At 34.1% G+C, this 6,800-nt stretch overlaps 1 long non-coding RNA gene across 1 annotated transcript in view; it reads right to left on the minus strand.

Moving 5' to 3' along the window:
* Positions 1-592, minus strand: part of LOC130055109 (uncharacterized) — a 7,308-nt gene extending 6,716 nt beyond the window's left edge. Inside the window, exon 1 of the long non-coding RNA XR_008803348.1 lies at positions 150-592. This is a non-coding gene — a long non-coding RNA (uncharacterized LOC130055109). The remainder of the gene's footprint in view (positions 1-149) is intronic.
* Between the last annotated feature and the right edge of the window lie 6,208 nt (positions 593-6,800).

Here is a 6,800-nt window from a genome sequence, read left to right on the forward strand (position 1 = left end):
GTTATAGTGGATCTAACAGGGGTGGAAGAACAGTGTTATTGTTACATAAGGGTCCAGCAAATGAAAAGACCCAGTCCCTATTGAAAATTCCCTCTAATTAGATAACAGCTAAACTATAAGCTGATTTTCATGGTGTACAAAATGCATACCTTAAACTCTGGATATTTCAAGACAGTCCTCAAGGAAACTATTGTGAGGCAGTCCATCTTCTTGGAAGGCTGTGGTGATTGTCTTTTTTTTTTTGTGTCTAGCTGAATTCTGCTCAAAGAATTTATTAGTCTCACTATCAACCTTGCCATGCATTAATTTTTTTAAAGACCACACCTGTAATCAAAATCAAAGCATTACTTGTTTCTAAATATATACATCAGTATCATCACCAACAAAGACAGCCTTGTCTTGAAACACAAGCTTAGTATAACATGAAACCAATCATTACAATGACCAATGTTTCAAATTTATTTATATTAACAGTCCTTGACCAGTCGAATTTGATCAATATTTTCATTAGTTTGTCACTATGAAGATACCGTAATTTTCCAACTCAGTCTCAAATAGACATACACGGAGAAAATTTGTGGCTGGATCGGGAATTGAACCTAGGGACCTCTGTGCAAGATTTTACCAGTTGGTGCCATGACTACTCTTGTCCTGCCAGGGGTGAAATGAATCTGGGTTGTGTGTCTTCGACGGCAAAGACAAATTAAAGGGAGGAATTTAGTAGTTAGGGCTACACGGACCGTGGATATCGACCTGGATAGCTCAGTGGTTAGAGCACCTGACTAGTAATGCAGGGATCCTAGGTTCGACTCCTGGTCCAGCCAAATATTTTCTCCTCCCCTATACTGCATTCCGTGACGTAACTTGCGCAGTGTTAAGTTTATACGTGTATCAAATTAAAAATCTAGGCCCACTGGCCTTCATTGTGGAATGAATAGTAGGATTGTTACATATAATGTCCGAAATTACAAACGTTCACAGAAAATACCAAAGATATGACCGAAATTAAAAATTATTGAAGTCGTCAAAGGAGGGACCAAAATTTTTAATGTGAATATGATAGTAGATGTCATGTATTACTGAGGTCATTTTAGCTCCTCTCTCGGTAATTTTTGTCATTTTTTTGGTAATTTCTGTAAATGGTACCGTAGTAGGTTAGTTTTGGTCATTCCTGCGCTGCGGAATGACTTACCACGTGCCCTGGCCTTGTGCTTGTTTAGCCTATATTGAATATACTTACCGATCTTGCAAAAATCTTTTGATTCCCGGGCAATATGGTACTAATATCTCATGTTTTATAAATTAATATACCTCGCGGACACTACTAAAGACAGAGATATTTCCGGCACCAACGGTCTCTTCGTAGATATGTTTGGTCTATCGTCCCGCTTTCCCATATTTGATATTTTCTATCTTTTTTTGCGCAAGAGTTAGCCTATTTTAAGTACAACTTAACAGATGAAATACAGGGGCAATTAACTCATTGTATAGGGGCAGGTAACTCGTGGTCGCCGCCCTGCAAGCGGTACCAAATAGCGTTAACCGTGATGAATCTCATAACTCCTATACTTTATATCTTAAGAAAATTTATCAATAACTATGGGGCTTTTGTGAACAAAGCCTTCACCCTCGTTTTCTTTTTTTTTTTTTTTTTTAGCTAACCTGAGATGAGAGTTCATACGATAAGAGATGCTGCTGTAGTATTTAGTGTGGATTTTTTTTTTATCCCAATGATCATTAATTTATTTCAAGAATTCATTTTCATGAAATGAAAAATTAGAATGGTTGACATTAATCATTTACTGTAAATACATATAACACTAAGCATGTGCCTTGTGAGTGAAAAACAGGGCAAGAAAAGAGTGAAAGTGTATGCTCTTCTTTCGGAGAATATCAGATTTCTTAAACGTCACCAATTTATTACGTCACAATATACAGCACGTCATAATGATAAGATAGATAAGATAAGATAAGATTAATAGAATCCTTCATTAGTACGAGTGTGGGATAGGGAAATTCCACCGAGGGGACAAGATTCGCAGTCTTGGACGAGGCTTTGCCGAGTCCTAGACAGCGAATCTTGTTCCAGAGGTGGAATTTCCTTATCCCACACGAGTAAATAATGAAGGATTATTTTTCTCACATTTTAACTACAGTTTAGTGCATAAAATTAGCAGCTTTCAAAAATTTTTAGATTATCAAAATCCTCATTTGAACTTCGATGCAAAAACTAATTAGATAGGCAGAAAGAGCATACCCGAAAATGGTTTACACTGTAAGTGTAAACTAAAAAACCCAAGGTTGTCCACCAGAAAGCTATACTACATTAAAATTTAAAGATAACAATGCAAAATATTTTTACTTCACTGTGTAATGTAAATCTTCACCGTGTAACGTAAATCATAGAAAATATATGACGTCACAATCAAATGACGTCGCAGCAGTGTGAGACAGAAAAATCTCACATGGCTGTCTCACATGGGTAAAGTCGATCTCACACTGGTGATTATGTGAGAAAAGTTTATTCCAATTTTGGGCCCAGAGGGCATAACAGTAAGACATTTTATAAAGAAGGAAATTCAAAAAAGAAAGAAAGTTTACAACATTAACTACAGGTTACAGAGACTGCAAACTGTGTGTGGATGCAGCATGTTGGGGAAACAAGTACATACATATATGAATTGCTAATCATGTATATATACAAGTAGATGGACAGTATCAGTATTATACCAATATATGAATAATAAACTATAATGATTTTTGCAGTTTTAAAGCATTACTTCTTTTTCTGAAAGTTTGCACTAAATATTCACTCAATTTGACAATTACTGGTTTGTCTTCATTAATCATCAACCAAGTAAATTTGTCCTTATTTGTTAGATAGATAAAAATTTTGTTGAGCTTGTATATACCATTAAAAAATATATTTCTCTCTTCAACATAGAATGGGCAATCAGTAAGGAAATGAAATTCATCTTCAACACAATTAAGGTTACATAATTCACATATTCTTTTGTTTCTTTCTAAAGAAATCTTCTGGCCAGAATTGGTTTTTGTAAATTCATATCTTCCTCTTTCAATTCGAAGGTCATGTGCACTAATTCGAAATCTACATAGAGTTTTTCTTAATTCTAGGGATTCTAAAAATATATAACTTTCCATAGTAAAATTTTCTTTATACGAAAAATATGTTGTGAGTTTTCCTGATTTCTGACCCTCTTCACGTCGTTTTGACCAGTAAAGTAAAAATTGTTTCCGTACCTGATTCTTCATTTGTTTTTTGAAAAATGAGAATTTGAGATTTTTACAATTGGGTACCAAAATGCCCATTTTTTCCTTAAAATAATTAACGTTTTTGTGCCAACAATTTATATTATATGAATTCAGATTGATATTCTCTGTATAAGCACTGTATAACAGGGATGATTCTGGGCGATTCTCAAGTCTATGCCAATATAGTAAAATACTTTGGATTATAGAGCAGAACATAGGATATCTACCCAATTCAGAGATTATTGCAATATTAGTACTTCTTTTACCGGCACCCAGTAGATGTTTACAAAACTTAATATTCAGGTTTTCTACCTCCCAATTTTTAAAGATATCATATAAATCTCTGTCTTTTTCCAGCATGTGTGTTGAAAGTGTTCCCCATATCTCGCAGTCATATAAGGCGATGGGTTTTACCATATGGTCAAAAAGATGCAAAAATGTTTTAATTGGTGGATCGATAGATTTGACGTCTTTATAAAGTTTGAATGAGGCCTTAAGAGCTTTATTGTATAGATCAGATTTTGCTTCCTTGAATGAACCACAGGAGGATAATATTACTCCTAGATATTTATATTTGTTAGTACATTCAATACATATGTTACCGAACACAAAATTTTCTTTAATTAGGTGTCCGCTTTTATTAAAAATGACTACTTTTGTCTTATTCGTATTAATTTCTAAGCACCAATCATTGCAATATTTTTCAAGTAAATTTAATTTGTTTTGTAGTCCATTTTGGTTTTCTGAAAGCAGTACAAGATCGTACAAGTACGACGTAACACACTCACCCTTGCGACCAAACATAAACATACTGTGCGCTTGCTTGGAGGCGATATAATGCAAAATATGAAAAATGACTTTGTACCTTATGAACAGGTTAAGGACACAATCTCGAAAATTGAAGTTTTAAAGGCTGTTAATGCAAATGTGTCTTCATTCCTGCCGTCATGGGCTGATGATGACTATTTCATGCAGTTACATGAACCGAAGGAAAGGAAGAGAAATGTTTTTGAGACAAGAATGGAAGCTAAAAAGGCAATGCTGGAGGAAAAGTCGGAAGACAAGACAACCATTGAGAGCGGAAAAATCACACATTCAGTTCTTAAAATCAGTGGCGAAGAACTTGACATAAAAACAGAGGATGTTGCAATGTACATCCTGAGTATCATCGAAAAGGCACGTGCAATGGTTCGCCAAGATATAAAACTAGATGACGACAGTGTTATGGAAGAAACAAAAATTGTGAACACTTCAGATGCGAGCCAGGAAAACACATGTCTACAGAAACCTGTTAAATTACGAGAGTTAAAACAGAAAGCCAAGCCAGTCAAATGTGGACTGGGCAAACCTGGGGAGCTTATTGCATTAGAAACGGGGAAAATGCACAAGTTTATTCCCCGAAAACTGTTTCTGTTGAGTATAGAAACCTTTAAACTTGCACCAGATAACCAGAATGCCACCAAGAGCAAAGAAGAGAAGACCAAGCCCGCGAAACCAAGGCATTTACATTGTAGTTTCCTCTGCACCACGGGACTTTCTCCTGTGGAAGAACCCTGTGTGGTGAGGCCGCGGAGAACATGGAGGGATCGAATTCTTAGGGTTTTTGGATGTATAAGATAGACTATGAAGATAGGAACATGATTTTAAAGGATTTTTTTTGTACTTTGCTAACGCATATAATGTATGTTTATGGTGTTCTAATATGGAATGTATTTGTTTTCAAGCTGTTATACCTCTTCATTGTCCTCTTTCTCATTCTAAATATACCATTATGCATTATGACGTCAGCACATCATCTTAATTTAGTTAATAAATGATGCCATGGTACCGGTGTGTGTGTGTGTGTAACAGGAACCCATGATTAGTACAATGAAAGAAGACTGACGTTTATGCATTTGTAAGTAACCTTAAAGTAAAAAACTATATACAGTGTACTAACGTTGTAACACGCCTAGCCTATATTTTACACACGCATATTTCAGAATTTTTGGCATGTATGCTATTCAAGTTTTATTGAATGCAAAGTAGAATACGTATTTATAATTGATTAATACATGCGGTGTTGCTTAGCTAACAACAGCTTTTATTAAGGGGGTATAAAATTTCATCCATTGAAATTAAGCCTTAAAATGTATGGAGCGCCAAATCAACATAAACTCAGTCAAATAATTGAAGACATCTTCAATTATTTGAAGATACCATCAATTCAATTGATGCGCACAACAATTCAGTTAAAGATCTCTTCAAGTAATTACTGATATCTTCAATTCTGAATTATTGCGCGCATTAATTGAATTGATGATAGCATTGATTCTTCAGCTAAATGGATGCACGCTTTAATTGAATTAATGATATCTTTAAATGAATTAATAATACCAACAATTGAATTGATGCGCGCCACAATTCAATTGAAGAGAGCAATAATTTATACAATGCGCGCATTAAATCAATTGATGAGAGCAATAATTGAATTGATGCGCACAATAATTCATTTCATGAGAGCAATAATTGATTTAATGCGCGCATTAATTTAATTATTGCTCTCTTCAATTGAATTAATATCTTTAATTCATTTGAAGAGAACAATAATTTTTATAGAGAGAGAGCAACTATATATAATTAAAGATATCTTCAATTCAACATATCCACAATTGAACTAATGATCTCTTTAACTGAATTGTTGCTCTCTTTAATATAATTGATGAGCGCATTAATTCCTTATACAAAAGCATTGAACATAATAAAAGATATCTTCAACTGAAATAAAGAGATCATCACATTATTTATACCGAGCTCTATATTAATTATTGCGAGCAATATTCACTGGTATTAAACTGATGATAGTAACGATCGTTACTATCATCCCAAGATGGCGGAAGGAAATTCCGGAAAGACCACGTTTACTTATATCTATTTGTATTGTTTATTTGCGAATGATATGTAGGTAAAAAATATCATACACTAGCAACAATTACGATCAGGTGTTATTTTATCTTTTATACGGCTCATATGAACAAAAAATTCGTCGTTGAAAAAAAAACAGCGAGGATGATAGTAACGGAAATGAATGATGATAATAACGTAAAAAATTTCGTTACTATTATCCTCGCTGTTTTTTCAACGACGAATTTTCTGTTCATATGAGCCGTATAAAAGATACAATAACACCTGATCGTTACTATCATCAGTATAATACCAGTGAATATTTCTATGAAATTGATACTCTCATCAACTGAATTGTAAAGAGCAATAATTGAATTAATGCGCGCATCAAATCTATTATTGCTCTCATTAATTCAATTGATGCGCGCATCAATTGAATTGAAGAGAGCAATAATTGAATTAATGCGTGCATTAAATCAATTATTGCTCTCATTAATTCAATTGATGCGCGCATTAATTCAATTGATGAGAGCAATAATTAAATTGAAGCGCGCATTAATTCATTTGATGAGAGCAATAATTGATTTAATGCGCGCATCAATTCAATTAAAGAGTGCAAAAATTGAAATGATGATATCTTCAAA

This window comes from Ostrea edulis, chromosome 5 (assembly GCF_947568905.1).
Source record: "Ostrea edulis chromosome 5, xbOstEdul1.1, whole genome shotgun sequence".
Classification (NCBI taxonomy): Eukaryota; Metazoa; Mollusca; class Bivalvia; order Ostreida; family Ostreidae; genus Ostrea; species Ostrea edulis.